Here is a 19,469-nt window from a genome sequence, read left to right as displayed (position 1 = left end):
CTGTAATCTTTATCACCCCTTTTCCTAGACAGGGATACGAGTAGAGATGTATATTATTCACGTCTTGTAATACTCTGACCTTGTTACATTTAGATGGATGGTCAGATTTCCAGAGGGTGAAAGTCCTATAAGAGAACACACATGAATTTAGCGTGAGTTTTAGTTTAAAATAATTCTGCACCGCAACGACACATATCAATAAACCATATAAAAATTGCACCTAAAAACTATAGGAGTGCGACATGAAACCCACGGGTTAAAGATGGTGAACGACTGAGAGTCAGATATGATCAACTGTTTTATACAAAAAGAGCAGGCGTCGCTTTTTAAGTAGGTGGAGTGACCTCTTATCATAAGGATTATCAGAAGGAAACAATCTCACTGTACTGATAAATAATTAATATAATCATAAGGATTTAAAGTTGATTTTTACAAGATACAGAGATAACTACTACAAAGTGGCCCAGATCTACCGTGCTGCAAGTTTTTTTCTCGGTTATTTTAGGTCGGACGAAGTCCAAGACCTCGGGAACGAATAGGGAAACGACCTTAAGGAATCCGAATTTCATGGTCCTGGAGCCCTCCCCCCCCCTTCCCCTTGAGACGTAAAAAGAGGGTCCGATTTCAAAAGTTAGGGTTTACGTGAAAATTCTAAAATTATTTAATCAGAATCGGAAAGTACAAAAAATGTCAACCGAAATAGAAATGAAGAAATTCAAAATCGGCCCATCCAGGTCCGTAATACTGACCTCTAAAGGTGCCCCCCCCCCCCTTCAAAAAATGCAAGTTCACTGAATCGTCGTAGAGGCTCTGCCTGCATTTTGCAATTTGGAACTATAAATTCTGGCTCAACTGGAAAAACACTTATGTGCACAGGGAAACTAATGGCACATACGTCGTTTTTAAACCGGGCTAGAAATTATAGTTCCAAATTGCAAAATGTAGTCCAATTGGTAATCGGAGCCAGGGAATCAGAATTTGAGTGCCCTGTTCCCGAAAAAGGCCTCTCTGATGGGGTACACGAGGGATTCTGAACTCATAGATTTAACCAGTTTGTGATCCCCCCTGTACCCAATCAGAAAAGCCTCTGTTGACAACGGGACCCTTAAATCCTATGATTCCTTGGCGTTGATTACCCACGGTAAAATCTTTTTTCCGAGCCTCTTTGTCAGTTTAGCGGAGTTGCTCATCAACCTTCCCTGGTAAAAATTGGCGATAGGAGCTGCGTTTCAAAATACCATAGGAGAACTTATGGCCGACTTGAGAAGAGTATTGAAAATCATATAGCTGGCTGTAGAAAGCGGAGCAAATCATATAGCCGGGCTATACGAAGCTATAAAAAAGTATACAGTCGGGCTATAGTTCCTATCGCCGGGCTTTACACTTTATCGCCATTGGCTATAAAAGGCTATAAGAAATTGTGTAGAAATTCGTGTGCTTTGGAAATCATTTTCATATGGAACTAACTTAATATTTACAAAACACACATTATATTTTCCTTTAAAACTTATTTTTTTTTCATCAATTAAAATGAGAATAGTCCACACAGAGTGTGCAAACATTTCAAAATCATGAGTTGAAAAACGCTGACTCCGCGAGATTAAATATTAGAGCCTAACACAAAGCGGAGCGGCGACGCATTGGCGCCTACAAACCTAACAGGGATACTTCACGCATTGCGCAATGCGTGAAGTATCCCTGTTAGGTTTGTAGGCGCCAATGCGCGGTTCGCGCTCTCTGCCCGCCCGCCGCGCCTTAGCGTGCTACGGCGTCTGAAGCAACTATTTCACACCAGAGGCATTGCACAGTATCATAAGAAATTGAAGGCGCTCCAACATGTTAAGCATGTCAGGCATCCTTCAAAAGTATGGAGCTTTCCTCGCAAAATAAATCAAGATACTACGGCACAAAAAGAGAGCGGTAGTCCAAAAACTAACTAAGTCCTAGTATCCGTATTCTGTAACGTTTAGCATAAACTTTATCGTCTGGCTGTCGCTTAGTCGCCATCGGCTATAAAAGGCTATAAGACATTGTACAACCGGCTACAGAGGCTATTGGATATCTTACAGCCGGCTTTAGGTCTATAGTATTTTGGAACACACATTCTACTGCCAATTTTTACCAGGGTTTGGTACCAGAAAAATAGCTTTGACTACCTCCAGATTTAACTTGTGAAACTTTTTCACTAAAGTAGATTACATTGCTTCGACTGATAGTGCAAAATGTATCGCCCATGAGCGTAACTCTTCGTTATCGTCACGAAAGAACGTTACTACATTTCAATGTTGCCAAATTTCCCCTCGCAAATTGCATTTTTACATTGAGAATCTTGGGAATTTTTAATTGAAAATTTCACTGATTTTTCTTCTGGTCTCATACGTAAAAATCAGACAAATTTTGATCATAAATTGCACAACTGAATCGAGACATGCGAAAAGGGCGGAAGTCCAAATTTTTCAAAATCGACTTTTTTGCATTGTTCGATTCCTCTAATGTTTATACATCGACTTTGCGAAGAACGGCGGAAGTCCATCATTTCAACGTTGATTAATAGGGAAGAGAAATATTGGTGACATGCAAAAAGAGCGGAGGTCTTGGACTTTGTTTTTTTCTTTTTACGATCTATTTTCCGCAAGCCTTCCGCGATAGGAAATATTTTTCGTTTTTTTTTTTTTTTTTTTTTTTAAAAAAAAAATTTGAATTGTTTGTCCTACAAGAAGTTTTTTACTTCTCCCGAAAAGTTGTCTTTTTGGACTTCCGCCCTTTTCGCATGTCTAGATTCAACTCCCTGGTTAAAATGGCAAGTGCTCAGATCAGTAGCACTTGCCTTTGGAACAGACCTAAGCACTGATGTCAGTGCTGCCGGGCGCTGATCTGCTACCTCAGTGTTAGGTCTGTTCCAAAGGCAAGTGCCTCTGATGTAAGTGGCACTGACCTAAGTGTCTCAGACGTAAGCGGAGTGGAAACTCCCAGAAATACTGTACAGGCAAAAATTTCTTTAATTACCGATCTGCCAGGTTTTAATTACCGATCTGCCAGGTACGTTAAGTCACTATTTGACGATCAGGGAGGGCTGCTGTGAGTTTTCAATCCCAAGCAAGTATCACAATCTTCAGGGGACATCGCTCGTTCCCATGCGGTCTCCAATCTAAGTACTAACTACGCCCGACGTAACTTAAATTCGGTGATCGTCCTAGCGATTGAACCACTACACTACCTGCGCGTGTACGTGTTAGGGGCGTAATTTTACCATTTCAGGGCCTCCATTGGGGTAATTTTGCCGGCAAATGATGATTTTGTCTTTGAATGTGAATCCGATACTTAATTTTTCTATTATTCTTTTTTAATCAATCAACATGTAAATGAAGTTTTGTAAGTTACGTTTCTTTGAAAAAAAAATGGATCGCACTAAAATTCAAAATTAAAGCTAATGATGCAAAAAAAATAATGAAAGTTGAAATTATACAAAAAATATAAATTAGCAGATACAAAAATTGAAAGTAAAGGAGTAAAAAAGTTAGAAAAGAATTGAAAATAAAGTAGGAAAATTTAAAAAAAAAATTGAGACTGAAACATTTTAAAAACAGTTAAAACTAAAAAAAATTAAAACCAAATTTAAAACTATTTTTTTCATAAAAAAATAATAATGCTTAAATAAATATATCTAAATACATATTTTAGCGGTGATAATATTTTTATCGATCTCATTTTTTGTTGTGTTTTAATTATTTAAGTGCCATCTTAAACGAAGAGGGTAAAACAAATTATTCAAGAGTGTGGCTACTTAAACTAGTTTTCCTTCCCTCTTAGAAAATCCCACCTTCTACAAAATATGCCTCTCTGAAAGATAAAGTTTGTGGTCCCCGTGTCCCGAGGAAATATTCCCCCACGAAAATGAAATAGGGTGGGGGAAGGGGGAGCCATCTCTACTTTTTGGGAGTGAGTGCGGTTCGATTAAGATTGATGTCAGAGACTTACCCTCTGAACCAAGTCCTGACCTCAGTCCCGCTCACCTCAGAGACATCTCTGCACTTAGGTAAGTCTTTCTCCCGACGTCAGTGCCTCTTACCTCAGTGCTGACTTCTTGGGTAAGTGCTTTAACACTTACGTCAGAGAAAACTGAACTGACCTCAGAGCAAATTGCACTGACCTCAGTGGAAAATTCACTGACCTAACACTTGCCATTTTTACCAGGGCTACACACTGAAAAAAAAATCTCTGTGTATTTACAAAGAAAATGGTAAAATTACCAAGAATTCAGGGTTATATTTGATCCCAGTTTTTTCTTGGTATAATTACCATTTATAGAATTGGTAATTTTACCAAGAAATCTCGGTAAAATTATTGAACTTTCTCGGTAATTTTACTGGACCTCGGTAAAAACGCCAATATTTTTTATCGACTGTGGTAGAATTACCGAGATAAAATGGCAAAGTTACCGGGAATTGATTACCAATAAAAGTGGTATTTTTACCTGAAAAAAAAACCAGTAAAAATACCGGTTTTTAGGTAAGCTTACCAGTCTCTCTCGATAAAATTACCAATATTTGGTAAAAAAAGTGAGATGGTAAAGGTACCAACGGACCTTGGTAAAAACGCCTAGAATTTTTTTTCAGTGCACCCTTGTAAAAAATTGAATTTTTTAGTCGATTTTGTAGCTTTGGAATGGAGTTACGATCCTCCGTCCGGGAGATACATTGAAATGTTATGTGTAAGGAAATTCGGGAGTTTTCCGAGGGCGATCCATTGTGCGGTGGGCAAGGAGTTGAATCGGCGCAGCGTTTTGCGCCGTTTTCTCGCGTTTTGGCGCGCACGAAGCCGAGGCTGGGGCCGCTATGAAGCAACAGTCAGCGACCGGTCTTCGCCCCCGTCTAGCGCCCGCAGCTCAGTCACCCGCGTCGTCGCTTTCGCCCGCGTTGATACGCGAAAATTTCGCCGAGAGTTTCACCCCTACCCCTCGTCCCATATTCGTGCCCAGGTAGAGTAAAACGAACTCGAGAAATTAAAAATTCCGTGGTATTCAAAAATTATGAATAGTTTACTGTCGAGGTAGATTTTTGGGTCTGTACTGAGGAGATTTGTCTTCCTGGTTCTTTTTTATACCAACGAATCCTCGAAATCTTGTGAAAGTTCTTGATCCTCCTCTCAGAGTTTGATAGTATGTCTGAATTTTTCAAAAAAATTGTAAACGAATAATTATCTGAATATATTATGACTGAACTTCCTTGGTAATCAACAAGTTGCGAACAATACTATTTGGGCGTTTTTTGAGTCCACACTAAGGAGATTAGTCTTCTTGGTATTTGATCAACAGTTCCTCAAAATGTTGTTGATTTCTAGAGAATTTTTGTCTCTTTCGATAGTACGTCTAAATGTCTAGAAAAAAATCTAAATAAATGATGAAAAAAAATTAAGTTCACAATGCTATCAGATTAATCTTCCAAATTAAGATTTTAATTCTCCAGTTTCCTTGTTTCATTGTAAGTGCCTTAATGAGACAATATCACTGCGGCCTTTGAACACATTGCTAGGGTCCAATTAACGTATTGCTATACGCAGATTTAACAAATTTTTCAATAAAATGTTACAAGTATGACAGAAAATTTCACGTGTCACCGAATTCATAGGGGCAATCTGCTAATAGTGCATTTCTTAGCTCATTTTTAAATGTACGTTTATAGTTTTTTAATAGAGTATAGCTATTTTTTTAATTTGCATTACTATTAGATGCATGCTCAAAATTTTGACAGATCTCTTCCCGTACAGCCTCAGAACTGACTATCAGCTCTAAATTATATGAATCCTTTAATTCCAACGTCAGGACTTTTTTGGTGCGGATTATAGACAATTGCAGGAGGGAAGTGCGACCGGGAGCTAGTCATTTTTTTTACCAGTGAAGGTGGGGGATTTAAATTTTTGTCCGGTGATGGATTCCTTCAAATCAAGCAACTGTCAATCACGGGAGTTGAGATGGAGTGACGTCACGAGAATCCGGCAGTCATCGGAATTGCGCTCTCGATTTCCTCATGGTTCCTCTTTGCATTTTATTCACCTATAACACGGATCATTGAGATGAGCAAGGATTGAGGATTTTATAGCAGAGCATAATCAAGGTAGGTGACCGCTTAAAAGTAAGAACATTCATTCTGATCCGTACAATTCGAAAAAAAAATAAGATTGCGATCATACTCTTTTCGTACTGTTGTTTTTGTATTTTCGTTAGTCTTGGGTGTTGTCAATTCTGCCGTGCTAAGGAAAAACACGGTGTGAACTTTCAAGCGTTGCCGAGCACGATTTGATAGAACCAGAATTTTCCGGTAAAAATAAGAATATTTTTCTTCCAATTTTTCATAAAATTTTGTTCGCAATTTCACCTAAAGTTCCTGAAAATGTCAAGGTAACTTATTCATAACGTGCCTAAAAAATGCACATTTTATGGAAGGAAATTTGGCAAATCTCGAATATTCATACGGCGTTCTTCTTTAGCACGGCAGAATTGGACGCATTTATGCTAAAAGGAACTAGAGACGGGTGGCAGATATGGGGTGTGCTCACGTAAGCCGCATGAGAAACAATGTAAAAGTGGTTGTGATTCTTATTGGCAAAACGGAAAAGTGGGAATTTATATGAAATCAAAAGGAACCAACAATAAACGGCAATATATGCTTACTCATGAGTCTAGGGCGCATGTGACAAGAGCATTGTGGACAGGTCTGATGACGTCATGAGTTTAAGATCCGCGACCGTCGAGTCGTCACCAGTTCCAATCGTCGACGCTGACGTCATAGATGCTCCTAAATTCCCACTCATTCTTATGGCTCTCAGCTAATGAGCACACTCCTCCTTTTCCATACTTTCTTCTTTTAGTCATAAACACGTCCAATTTTCTCTCTTTTTTTACACGATTTGGAATTTATTTATAATCAACTATTTAATAATTAGTAATCATCGACGCTGACGTCACTGATGCTCTTAAATTCCCACTCATTCTTATGGCTCTCAACTAACGAGCACACTCTTTCCCACACTTTCTTCTTTTAGGCGCAAATACGTCCAATTTTCTTTCATTTTTTTACACTACTTGAAATTTATTTATAATCAATTATTTAACCAGTTGCAAAACAGTTTTGCTCCTCACTGTGTAATGTAGTCCAGCTGACCTACTAGTGCTTTCTTGAGTAGAAAGAATCAAGTCTCATAAATATTACATACTCTTGGATATCGAGAGCTAACGAACAGTACCGCTTAACTTACAATTTTAGTCAGAGACTTTGCTGCATTCTACAGTATAAAATACGCAAGCTGATGATTTTAGTTGTTTTACTATTTTGTAGGAGAGCGCTGAAATGACGCTGTAATGTATGAGAAAATTGCAAATTTAATCTTAAAAGTACAAAAATGGCGAAGGTTTCTCTCCGTTCTGCAAAATCGTTAGTTTGCAGATAGGCGATATTGTTCGGTAGCCACCGATATTTAAATTTTTGCGAAACATAAAAAAGTCAACCACTTTCCTAATTTTGATGATCTAAATTATATGGTCTCCCTAATTATACACCAGGCCGAACTTCAAAATTCGTGGGAACTCGTTATTTAATTAACCAAGAAGTTGAGGCAGGCATTGTATCCGCGCCGGGTCCGCCAAGTTGATTGACGCGGTACCGAAAAATTGATTAACAGCCTCCCAATAATTCGTTAATGCCGGGAGCAAGAATGCCGAAATAGGTCAGGTCGTAGTTTACGGTGGCGTGGCGTGCTTTGCGATGGATCGATTGATCTGCCATTTAAACCTATGGAAAAGAATCGATAAACAGGGTGTTTGCAACGAACACCTTAATAATCGATTCTTTACTATAGCTCCAGATGGGGAAATATCGATAATCGATTGTTCACGCCCAGCCACTGGTAGTTTATGAAAACGGAGGAGGCGGAGAAAAAGAGCCCGGGGCTGAATACAACACGGATTTTGACTCCATCAGCAAAATTAACTTCGCTGAAGTATTTGCGGCATTCGGAAGGGCCTCTCAGACCGACCTCCAGTCCCGTATGCAAGGCTGCGGAACTTCGGGGAGCCAGTTGATTCACCGAATCACGGACAAGTAAATAACGCGGAACAAATCTGGAGTTTCAATAAGCTACGAAAACTTTGGTAGCCGAGTTGGGGGGAGGGCGACTTCGAAAGCCGAATTTCCACTTAGGCGTCGCTAGTTCGCACGGCAAGATGACACGAGGTGAGAGGTGGAAAATTCATCTCGCGCTTTTGACTTGTCGGGACTCAAGATATTGCGGCAAACATCTCGTATGTTCTCCGCTAATATTACAGTTCGAGTCGATTTGAATCAAATAAGAGGTAACTAACGTGATATTAGGACAGTATGTTTTAGAGACCCCGTACTGCCATCTCTCTTGCAGTGTAGAAGATGCTGTCAAAAGTCGACGCTGAGATTCGCTTGATGATGACCGATGATCTAGGACTTGAGAAATAGGTTTTACAATCCCGTCCTAAGCTGCAAAAATTCCGGCAAAGTGCGCAGCCAATTTTACTACAGTCGAAGGATTTGAAGCTAAATATCGATACAGTACCGTTCGATACAATTTTGCTGTCCAATTTCAAAATGTTGCTTTTGATAAAACTTCTTATGAGCTTTAAACTTCCACGCCTCAGAGATGGAGAGGATCCTGAAATTTTCAACGAACGCCCGGAAAATCTGCACCTGCTGCATCATGCCTCCCCCTCAATTATATACCTAATCGACATTTTAAACTTTCAGCCTGTTTTAAAAATTGATAGTCTTCGTATGTTAACGTAATGATGCCTCAAGGATATATTGAACCGCATTTTGCAATAAAAATAAGGAACTATAATTCACGGCTCATCCGTAAAAACACATATGTGTATAAAAAGACTGATGGTGCATACGTTGTTTCTTAACTTAGCCAGAGATTGTGGTTCCTATTGCAAAATGCAGTCCAATTGATGTACAGTAGACTCTGGATTATCCGGCTTCGTATTATCTGGACTCTGGATTATCCGGATCGATTTTGCAACCATGTAACTACGTTCGCATTCCGATAAGTGAGCGGATCCGCGGCGAAGCGGTCGTAAAGCATATTGTCGCCTGCAAGGCTGAAGGAATACTTCACGCATTGCGCCAAACAGTGAGGTCGGTGTGGAACGCATTAGCGCCTACTAGATTGCATAAATACTTCTCGCATTACGCCAAACGCAGTGCAGTCGGTTAGTTAGCCTAAAACGCACATTAGCGGCTACAAGACTGCATGAATACTTCACGCATTGCGCGCTTTAATCGTTGTATTGTAATTTATCGTTGTCGGCTACCATTCACAATCACCATTGAGTCGTTCAGTTTGGCGTTAACCTTTTAAATTCGTGTTGGTATGTACATGATGTATACATAATAAGAATACTGTGGTGTTGGTTGGTGGTGTTTGTGTTTACTATTATATCCGGATTTCTTTTTCATCCGGATCGGGCCCGGCACCAATTAATCCGGATAATCCAGAGTCTACTGTATGGGAGAAACGTTCCTGCTATCTTTATGTATTCAACATATCCTGCGAAAAAATACATTAACCTATAGTAGTCAAAGGATAATATGACACATAATTACCCTGTTCGCGATATCGGTTCACTTGATCAAACAAATTAAGAGTTAATCTACGGCACCGATATACTTACGACAACGATAAAAAATAGGGTAAAGCCTGGAAAAGCAATAACTGTCATGATATTTGTAGGATTTTTACATGGGAGAATCAGTTATTTATACGTTTAATGACAACCAGAGCGAAACCGGAAAACGGGGCGAATTCAAGCTGTATCGTTTTTAAGAGACACTGTCTAGCTAAAAGAACAGTACTGTCTCTCAAAAATTCTGTTTTAATGCAAAGCAGATTTCATTGGTTGAGCATTTTGCCACATCTACTCCTTAATGTGCCTTTCCCCAGAATATGTTCTCAGCCGTTCTTGAAACATAATTGGCTGTAAAGTGTAAATATGTATATGAATGTGGGTATATCGATTGTGACTATGTGTATTCAGTGTAACTTGAAATACATACATTTATAAAGTTTCTAACAAAATTTATAAGGATGGTTTCGTGTTAGCTTTAATATGAAATTATGAAATATCTTCATACAAGGACCCTGTACAGTGTACATGGAATTGCAAGAATTGGTGGTCAAAAAAATTAGGAACATGGAAAGCAAACATCGTTCAGTTTTAATAGATATTAAGATAAGTTGATAATCCTCTAGGAAAGTGTGATTCTTATAACAAAATGTTTCATGCTTTCCAGTAGTATTTGTTTTATAACATTTCGTATGTATGAGACTTGTAAGTAGCCGGGTTTAAAAAGAAAAAAAAACCCTATTTACATGAAAGAATATATGATTAAATAATAATATGCAAGTGAGTCGTTAATCATTATATTTTTTCTCATTAATACATCTTGCGGAGTCCGCTACTGTGTGCTCACGTTTTTACTGGAATCCGAAAATATATCGAAAATAGATAATACCCTCGCACGGTGGCGGCAAATGTAAATTCAATCTAGCCTCTCTAACTTTTACTCCAGCAGCCAAAGTTAGAAGCCGTGTTTTGAAAAGAACTTGATGATGATTCGGAGAGTTTTGCTCCAAATTTTAATTGGCGCCCAAGCTATTCTTCCTCCATGATGATTAAAATAAACTGAAGTAGCGCAAGTTTTGCTGAAGGGACTAATTAGATTTTGATAGTTCCGAATTGACTTGTTTAACTCTTGATAACATTTGGCTCAAAAGGGTAAGTCTTTGTCCACGAATCCTTTGGGATCTACTGAAGCACTCGTTCCATGAAAGAACTCAGTTTCTTGAAGTGGTCTGACCCGGCTCGTTTAATGCCGTCGCAAACATTCTCGATCGATATGCAATTAACTAATCTTCTTTGATAGAGATCGAAACCAATGAGAACACTGTCTTTGTCATAAGCTATTTTATTTCGTGGCCAATTCGACTACGCAGACCTTATTATTGCCTTGCGACGTCATTCGACGAGACGCTTTTTATCCGAGCGAGCGGTCGATGACGGGATATAAGATGAATCGACACCGGACCATCTGTTGAATCTATCATCAGGTCGTAGAACCTAATTTCCCGATTCCGTCACTACTCCACGATGGTTTGTTCCATTCGCCACGGAAATTGATGTAATTTCATTTCGCTCTTGTTCTTATTTTTCAAAAGTTTTTGACGTATCGTTCAAACTTCAAGTGGAACGATTTTTTTTTTTGAGGGATTCCTCGGAAAATCGCGAGGAATAGATCGTATTCGATACATCAAACAGGTGAGATTGTATCGATATTGATTGATTCAACTTGTAAACATAGCCTCAAAAGTCAATTTGGGAATCTGAGGAAACGGGTCTTATATGAAAGAAGTTTTATTCCTAAGAGTATAAAATGGCAACGATAAGTGAAATCGTACGGATTTTTCTGATTTTCAGCTTTTCCAACTTGAATCCTATAATTTTTGTTTGAGGTTTATATGAGTTGAGCCGCATATTGAGTGGTTTTTTAATATTGGAAACATCCACCAGGTTATGTTCTATTGTTTTAAATCAAACAGTACATCGAATACGATCCATCTATTTATTAGTAAACTTTAAGAGATAGCACACATCTACCACAGCTAATCTTGAAAACAGAAAATAACTTTAAACTGACCGTGGTAATAATTGGCGATAAGGGCTGCGTTTCAAAATACCATAGGAATTCTTATAGCCGGCTAAAGAAGGCTACAGAAAATCATATGGCTGGCTGTAGAATGCGGAGAAAATCATACGGCCGGGCTATACGAAGCGATAAAAAATTATGCAGCCGGGCTATAGTTCCTATCGCCGGGCTTTACACTTTATCGCCTGGCTGTTGCTTTATCGCCATTGGCTATAAAAGGCTATAAGAAATTGTGTAGAAATTCGTGTGCTTTGGAAATCATTAAGTTTGATACGGAACCACCTTAATATTTTCAAAACACACGTTACATTTTCCTTTAATACTTATTTTTTTTCATCAATTAAAACGAGAATAATCCATACAGGATGTGCAAACATTTCAAAATCATGAGTTGAATAACGCTGACTCCGCCAGATTAAATATTAACACAAAGCGGAGCGGCGACGCACTGGCGCCTACAAACCTAATAGGGATACTTCACGCATTGGGCAACGCGTGAAGTATCCCTGTTAGGTTTGTAGGCGCCAATGCGCGTTTCGCGCTGGCTGCCCGCCTGCCGCACCGCAGCGTGCCACGGCGCTTGAAGCAACTATTTCACACTAGAGGTATTGCACAGTATCATACGAAACTGAAGGCGCTCTAATATACTAGGAATGGCAGGCATCCATCAAAAGTACGGAGCTTTTCTCGCAACATAAATCAAGATACTACGGCCCAAAAAGAGAGCAGTGGTCCAAAAACTCACTAAGTCCTAGCATCCGTAATTAGTGACGTTTAGCATACACTTTATCGCCTGGCTGTGAGTTGCCTAATCGCCGTCGGCTATAAGAAATTGTGTAGCCGGCTTTAGAAGCTATTGGAAATCTTACAGCCGGCCGTAGGTCTATGGTATTTTGGAACACAGATTCTACTGCCAATGTTTACCAGGGAAAGTGAAAAACAAAGAAAAAACTTTAAATTACTATTTTTAGCTCATATCCATAAAAGCTCCTACTTGCAAGGGAAAAACTATAGGCATATACAATGTTTAAAAGATGAGTCACGAATTGTAATTCTTTATTGTAAAATTTGATCCGAGTGTGGCTGGTGGCTGGACCGCAATTTGTTGTACCTGAATCCCAATAAATTATGATTTAGCCATACTGCCGTCCAAAGTAAAAACGTCGTTTCTCGATTTAACATTTTTTAATTATCTTTTTCAGAAAAATGCTGTATTACAAGAAAACCAACAAATATACATCCATTTTTTTTTTTTGAGTCAACTCCGCACCGAAAAAAATAATATGCTGTTTTAGCATCTAGGATGTCAAAAATGTGTCTGGTGAACCCAAGATGCTGTCTTTACTGCTCCCGCAGTTAATTTTACATCCTGTGAATGCGCATTCAACTGCGGGGGCAGTAAAGGCAACATCTTGGGATCACCAGACACATTTTTGACATCCTAGATGCTAAAACAGCATATTATTTTTTTCGGTGCGGCATACCGTTAGGAACTCAAAACGAAAATTGAAGCCTTGTGGTCCTATTGGGTTTTCTTGTAATAGAGCAGTTTGTGTGGAAGAAAAGTATAACATTAGAAATGGAGTTACGGCATTTTTGATACGGAGGGCAGCGGCAGCATAGTCTGCCGTGCTAAAGAAGAACGCCGTGTGAGCCTTCAGACGTTACCAAATCTCCTTCAATAAATAACGAATTTACCGGGAAAATTGATAACATTTTCCTTCAAATCCTTCAGACAATTTTGCCCGCAATTTAATCTAAAATATCTGAATATTTCAAGGAAAAATAAGCATAACTTTCCTACAAAATGCATGTTTTATTCGGATTTTGGCAACTGTCGAATGTTCATACGGCGTTTCTCCATAGCATGGCAGTAGTAGAGCAGAGCAGATGAACCGTTTATCAAACAATTAGGCCTGGACCAATATTTCTTTCCCCCGAGAAGATTAGAATAACCATTTAAAAATGTTGTCGTACGATTTCAAATTTGTTGTGGCTTATTTATTTTCGTTATTTGAACTCGCATCTCGCGTCGTATGTGGCTGAAACGAAATGAATATATTAGGAAAAATCGGGCTGGAGCCAAGAAAAAAACTCCAGGATAATACTGCTGACGAGCAGTGAGGAAATGTGTAAACCTACACAACCCTCCCTTCCTTTCGAAATTTTATGCAGGTTTTGTATGGAAAAATAAAATTTGATAGAAGAGGAACTATAAGGAAAAGAAGCATGAAAAAGGAACTAAACATGCTCGCTCGTGTATGATTAATATGGTCATACAATAAAATCGTGTAGGACTTATCCATTATATTACTTTATGCAGACTCGAATCGGAAAGCTTCAGCGATACTCATGTGCACCAACTATTGCAAGGCAGGATACGACTTCCTCGTAAACCTCATTATTACGTTTTGTAACCTTTGAAATAAAGGAGCGAGCAGTTTTGTTCAGAGATTCAAGCATAGCCTGTAAGAGATTGTAGCGAAAATTTCGTTCGGAAGGGATAAAATAGCATGATATTCTAGGACTTGGTTTTTAAAAAATGAAACTCTGTGGTAATACCTAATTGAAACATATATCTCAATTGAACAAAGGGCATTGAGCAGCGACGAATTCTTCAAACGCACGATAGATACCATACAAAATGTTGACTTCCTTTTCCATTTACGAGGAAAAGTATCAGGTATTATCATTAAATTGGCCAAAATTGCGGCCAATGTCCTCTTTGCAGGGTTGCACCCCAGATCCACGGACTCCCTCTGGACGAATTTTTTTTTAAAAATCCAGATTTTCTATGAATCTTTGAGGTCTAAAAGACACATTTAGAGATGACTTAAGCCCGGAATATTGGGTGTTATGGGGACCTTCAATTCTGGGATTTGGGGCCTCTTATGGCCAGCACTCCGCGGCCCTTGAGAGCTTCATTGCTTCTTTGTTTTAATAATAGTTGATGTTAGAGCATTCTTATGTAAGTAAATTATACCAACTTTATACATGTGCGTGTCCACAATGCATATCAGTGTATGAAGACACTACGTAAACATCAACATATAGTAATCAAAGTCAACATCAACATTGACATTGATATATTGACATCAACATTATTAGCAGTATGAATGACCCAACTACAAACAGAGACATAATAATGATGATGGCGATGGGTGACAACTTTTTTTTACTCGTGTGATCGGCTATGAGCCATTGTTTAGCCGACGTAACATAACCGCACACTTAGTCTGCCGTGCTAAGGAAAAACGCCGTATGAACCTTCAGGCGTTGCCACATTTCCTTCGATAAAATACGAATGCCCTGGTAAACTTATGAATATTTTTCTTCCAATTTTTCAGGAAATTTTGTTCGTTATTTCACTCAAAGTTCCTGAAAATTTCACGCACAAATGTTCATAAATGTCCTCAAAAATAAACATTTTAGTGAGGGAAACTTGGCAACTCTTGAATGTTCATACGACGTTTTTCCTTAGCACGGCAGTAGTGTGGACTGGAAAACGAGCATTCATCACGTTACATTTATCGCGCCGGAACCGTTTAATAATAACTAGATTGGACCTACTCCAACGCATGGCGCGAATCATGGTTTCGGATTCGCCCAAATCTCGGCAAACAACCCGAACGGATGTCTTTAACCTGTGTTTAGTCTCTCGGTTTCCGTGTAGACACCACTGAGGAAGGGGGAGAGGGGTCCCCCAGGACATCACAAGTCACGTTTCGTGACGTCTGGTTTGTTTCCCGCCACAGTGTCATGTTGACATACCCCTCTGAGTTTGTTTTCCTCACAGGAATAGGAATTTTGGAAAAGCTTTGATGAACGCAATTGAGGGAACACGATTCCGAGACCCCTGCTGGCAAAGTAACTGATTCGGTTCATAGGGGTGGCACAGCACGACATGGTTTGATATTCCGTAGAGTTTGAATGAGAGCAATAACTTTGTAAAATGAAAGTAAAGGCTTAATTGAATCCTCACTTTCCCAACTTCAGTTGATGCACCTTAAAGTGAAAAAGTTTCACGCGCGAGGAAAGTTAGTAGCTTGCAGTAATTTCCAATCCATCTGATGCGATCTACACAAACACACGCCTCCACACGCCCTTACACAAGCAAAAATACACGAACACACATACGTGTTCAAATATTTGAACACACGTATTTTAGCAGATTAGATAATTTTGTCATTAATTCTCTAATAATTATTCAGTTCATGCGAACCAAGGGTATCCTCCTGTTCAATCAGTAGTTTTCACTTAAACACGAAATTCATCAAATTTCATACACCTGCAAATTCTCTATTCAAGTCATCGAGCGCTTCCTCTAAAATTTTATTTTGCAGACTTTTCATCGTGCATAAATAAAAACTGTACGAAACTACAGCGCGGTTAAGGGAGCGCGGCACGAAGGGAAAGCGAAGTCGGACGGCACCAGCAAGTATATTGCAAATTTAAAACGTTACGATCAGTCATCGAAGTGCGATATATTGCATGGCTAATGTAGGGCTTGTCTTGTCGTATCGACATAGATTTAATAATCGGGCTGCGCGTCAGTGTCCCGGTGGCGCGCGATCCCGGTCCCGCACTGGGCTGACATTGGCCTCGTACCGAATAGCCGAATCGTTGTCAGCCCGCATCAATTCCAGTTGATCTCAATTTCCCAACTCGCGTCAAAATAAACACCCATTCACTGGGCTCCTTCAAAAATAACCCACTCCAACCGGCCGCGGCCCTCGCGTCGAGACCCCAGCTGCCGAGCATCAGCCGCGCTCCCAGGCCGCGACGGATGCTCGGAGAAAAATCAAGAAAACCGATAACATCGTTCCATAAAAAAAAAAAAAAAAAAAAAAAAAAAAAAAAACCTAATACTGTTCTGCTGTGGGAAAACGCCGTATGAGCCGTCTGACGTTGCCACATTTTCTTTGACAAAATATTTATTTTTGAGAAAAGTTACGATCGCTTTTCCTTGAAATTTTCAGATACTATATGGCTCAAATTGCAGAAAATTGTTTTGAAAAAAACCCATTACTGTTCTGCTGTGAGAAAACGCTGTATGAGCCGTCAGATGTTGCCACATTTTCTTTGACAAAATATTTATTTTTGAGAAAAGTTACGATCGCTTTTCCTTGAAATTTTCAGATACTATATGGCTTAAATTGCAGAAAATTGTTTTGAAAAAACCCATTACTGTTCTGCTGTGAGAAAACGCTGTATGAGCCGTCAGATGTTGCTACATTTTCTTTGAAAAAATATTTATTTTTGAGAAAAATTACGATCGCTTTTCATTGAAATTTTCAGATACTGTAGATAAAATTGCAGAAAATCAATATTTTTTCTTAATTTTCGTAGTTTTCCTGACGGAGGAACGTAACTGCATTTCAATGTTGCCAAATTTCCCTGCGCAAAGTTTATTTTTACCAGGATAATTTTGAAAGTTTCAAACTGAAAATTTCACCAATTTTTTTTCTGATCTCGAGTGAAACTCAGACAAGTGTTCAACAAAAATTATGCAGGTATATTCTCGTAAGAAATTGGATTGTTTCAGTCAATTTCGCAACCTTGGACGTTACCTACGTTCCTTCGTGCGGGAAACGACTCATTATTACTTGGTATCTTCATTTATGAACCGCGTTCAGCAGAGAGGAACCAAGCCACATCGGCTATTGCCAAATTTAACTATGCAATTTCATTTCTTACAAGAGAATATTTGTGCGGATTCCTTAGAACATTTTAAAGTATTTCCTTCGCAATACGCAGAAAATTCTCTGAAATTTTCACAAAAATCCACACAACCATTTTTATGTAAAAAATTAAATTGTCCTTTTAAATTAGGCAATAGCTGATGTGGCTTGGTTCCTTTCTACTAAATCAGTTCTCCCTAAGGTTAACAAACTGGGTATTCTGTAATGAATCTTCGATATTCCCCCCCCCCCCCCCCATATCGTATCAATGAAAAAGGAATATGACACTTTTTTACAGTCTCAGTTGAGGCAAGCTAAATTTTTTGTCAATATGAGGGACGCATAAGAAATTCAGATCCGGCGAAAACGAAGAAACATTTGTTAGTATTTATAATCGAAAACCCGTAGTATTCATTTCCGCAGACACATAATTATCAAGGATCTGTAGGGTTTAAACTTTACACGTCATGTAAAATCTGACAAGCGGTTTCAGCACCGGCGAATTCGAAAAAAAAGAATGTCACTGCGATAAGCTCAACGGGCACCCGTTAAATATGTGAAACTCAAAAGCTTTTGCTCTCTTAGCTGGGGCTGATGGAGGCAATTTGTCCGAATGCGAGCCCGTTATGTCAGTTGGGTGTCGACAACTGAAAAGGGATAAGCTATGATAATCTAATCTCGCGCCCAAGACAAAGCAGGATTCAACAGAGGGTGTCATTCCAACAATCCAACTCGCGAACAAAGGACAAATTCGGTGTACCCACCTGAGCCCGAAAAATCTTAGCAGGCGCGAGATGGCTCACAGTGGATCGAGTTAATAGGAGAGGTCGGACAAAATTTAGAAACGTTAAACGCTTAAAACTCCGTACACACAAAACTTTGAGGCTCTGAAAGTGGTTCCATTGGTTCCTCGCGTGAAATTTTCCTCAGAAAGCACCTCATAAAAATTGAAATGTGACGAAATAAACATCACAAATTTCCAATGTCCGACCTCTCCAATTGACTCAACCCACTGTGCGGCTCCTGTAGGATTGGAAACCTACGTTTCATCACCCTCCCTGGTTTGACGGAACAAACCGTGCTCATGAGCTTCTCTCGAAGTCGGGAAAATCTATGCATTTTATGCGCTCATTTCAGCCTTTGCGCGCGTCGCGCAAAGTCTCAACATCAATACTATGCGTTTGTATTGTCAACGTCTTCATTTGCGTGGCATTTTGTGGAATGTTAGAATACACCGAGGAGAAAAAGATGGTTTGAGCCTTTTTCACGGTCCACCTTTTCCACGTGGGTGCAGAAAATGAGGAAATAAGTTCAATGCCTTATTGACGAGGAGAACGAGGTGGCCAAATGGTCAGTCACGTCTGTTTTCCAAGAAGTAATCAATTGATGGACTTTGAGGAACGGTTATTGGCTTCGTGACACACGCGTAAAGCAAATAAATGCCTCTGTCCATCCGGAAGCTCGAGCCGTGTCGTAAATGAATCGGTCGATGCTGAAATCGAACATGTCCACCATCTGATGAACCTTGGATTCTGGACGTTCTTATGGATCTTAGGTCTCATCAGAGAATTGACTTGGTCGGTATTGACATGGAAAAAGCTGTGCGAATAGGGGCGGGATGCCCTTGGGCTGCTGCGTTTGAGAGGGAAAAGAGGTATTTGCTAGCTTTCCAGGTCATGCACTGCCGTGCTAAGAAAAAAGACCGTATGAACATTTTAGAGTTGCCAAATTTCCTCCAGTGAAACGTTTATTTTCGAGGAGAGTTATGGATATTTTCTCTTGAAATTTTCAGATAATTTATATCTGATTACGAAGAAAATTCTCCGAAAAATTGAATGGAGAGAATCCACAAATTTTTCTAAAAAATCGTATTTACTAAAATGAAATTTGGCAACTGACGAAGGTTCATACGGCGTTTTTCCCTAGCACGGCAGTGCGCACGCTGAGTCATTGCGTACGGACGATTTCCTCCAGATTTTCGTAATTTCATTCCCTGGCACGTTCCGCTGCTGAATTAATCTCTAACTAATCAATTGACCACTATTGTTTTTGCAAAGGG

General features: G+C 39.4%; 1 protein-coding gene across 6 annotated transcripts in view; it reads left to right on the top strand.

Moving 5' to 3' along the window:
* Positions 1 to 4,599: 4,599 nt before the first annotated feature.
* LOC109037478 (guanylate cyclase 32E) overlaps positions 4,600 to 19,469 on the top strand; it is a 141,716-nt gene continuing 126,846 nt past the window's right edge. For 2 of the 6 annotated variants that reach the window (XM_072300479.1, XM_019052176.2), the window contains exons 1-2: positions 4,600 to 4,978; positions 5,822 to 6,113. The gene's annotated coding sequence lies outside the window, so the exon portion shown is untranslated. Of the gene's footprint in view, positions 4,979 to 5,727; positions 6,114 to 19,469 lie in introns of all 6 variants that reach the window. The other 4 variants (XM_019052177.2, XM_072300478.1, XM_019052174.2 and 1 more) reach the window with 4 other exon arrangements.

Source organism: Bemisia tabaci, chromosome 5, assembly GCF_918797505.1.
Source record: "Bemisia tabaci chromosome 5, PGI_BMITA_v3".
Taxonomy (NCBI): domain Eukaryota; kingdom Metazoa; phylum Arthropoda; class Insecta; order Hemiptera; family Aleyrodidae; genus Bemisia; species Bemisia tabaci.
This window is presented reverse-complemented; position numbering and strand designations above follow the sequence as displayed.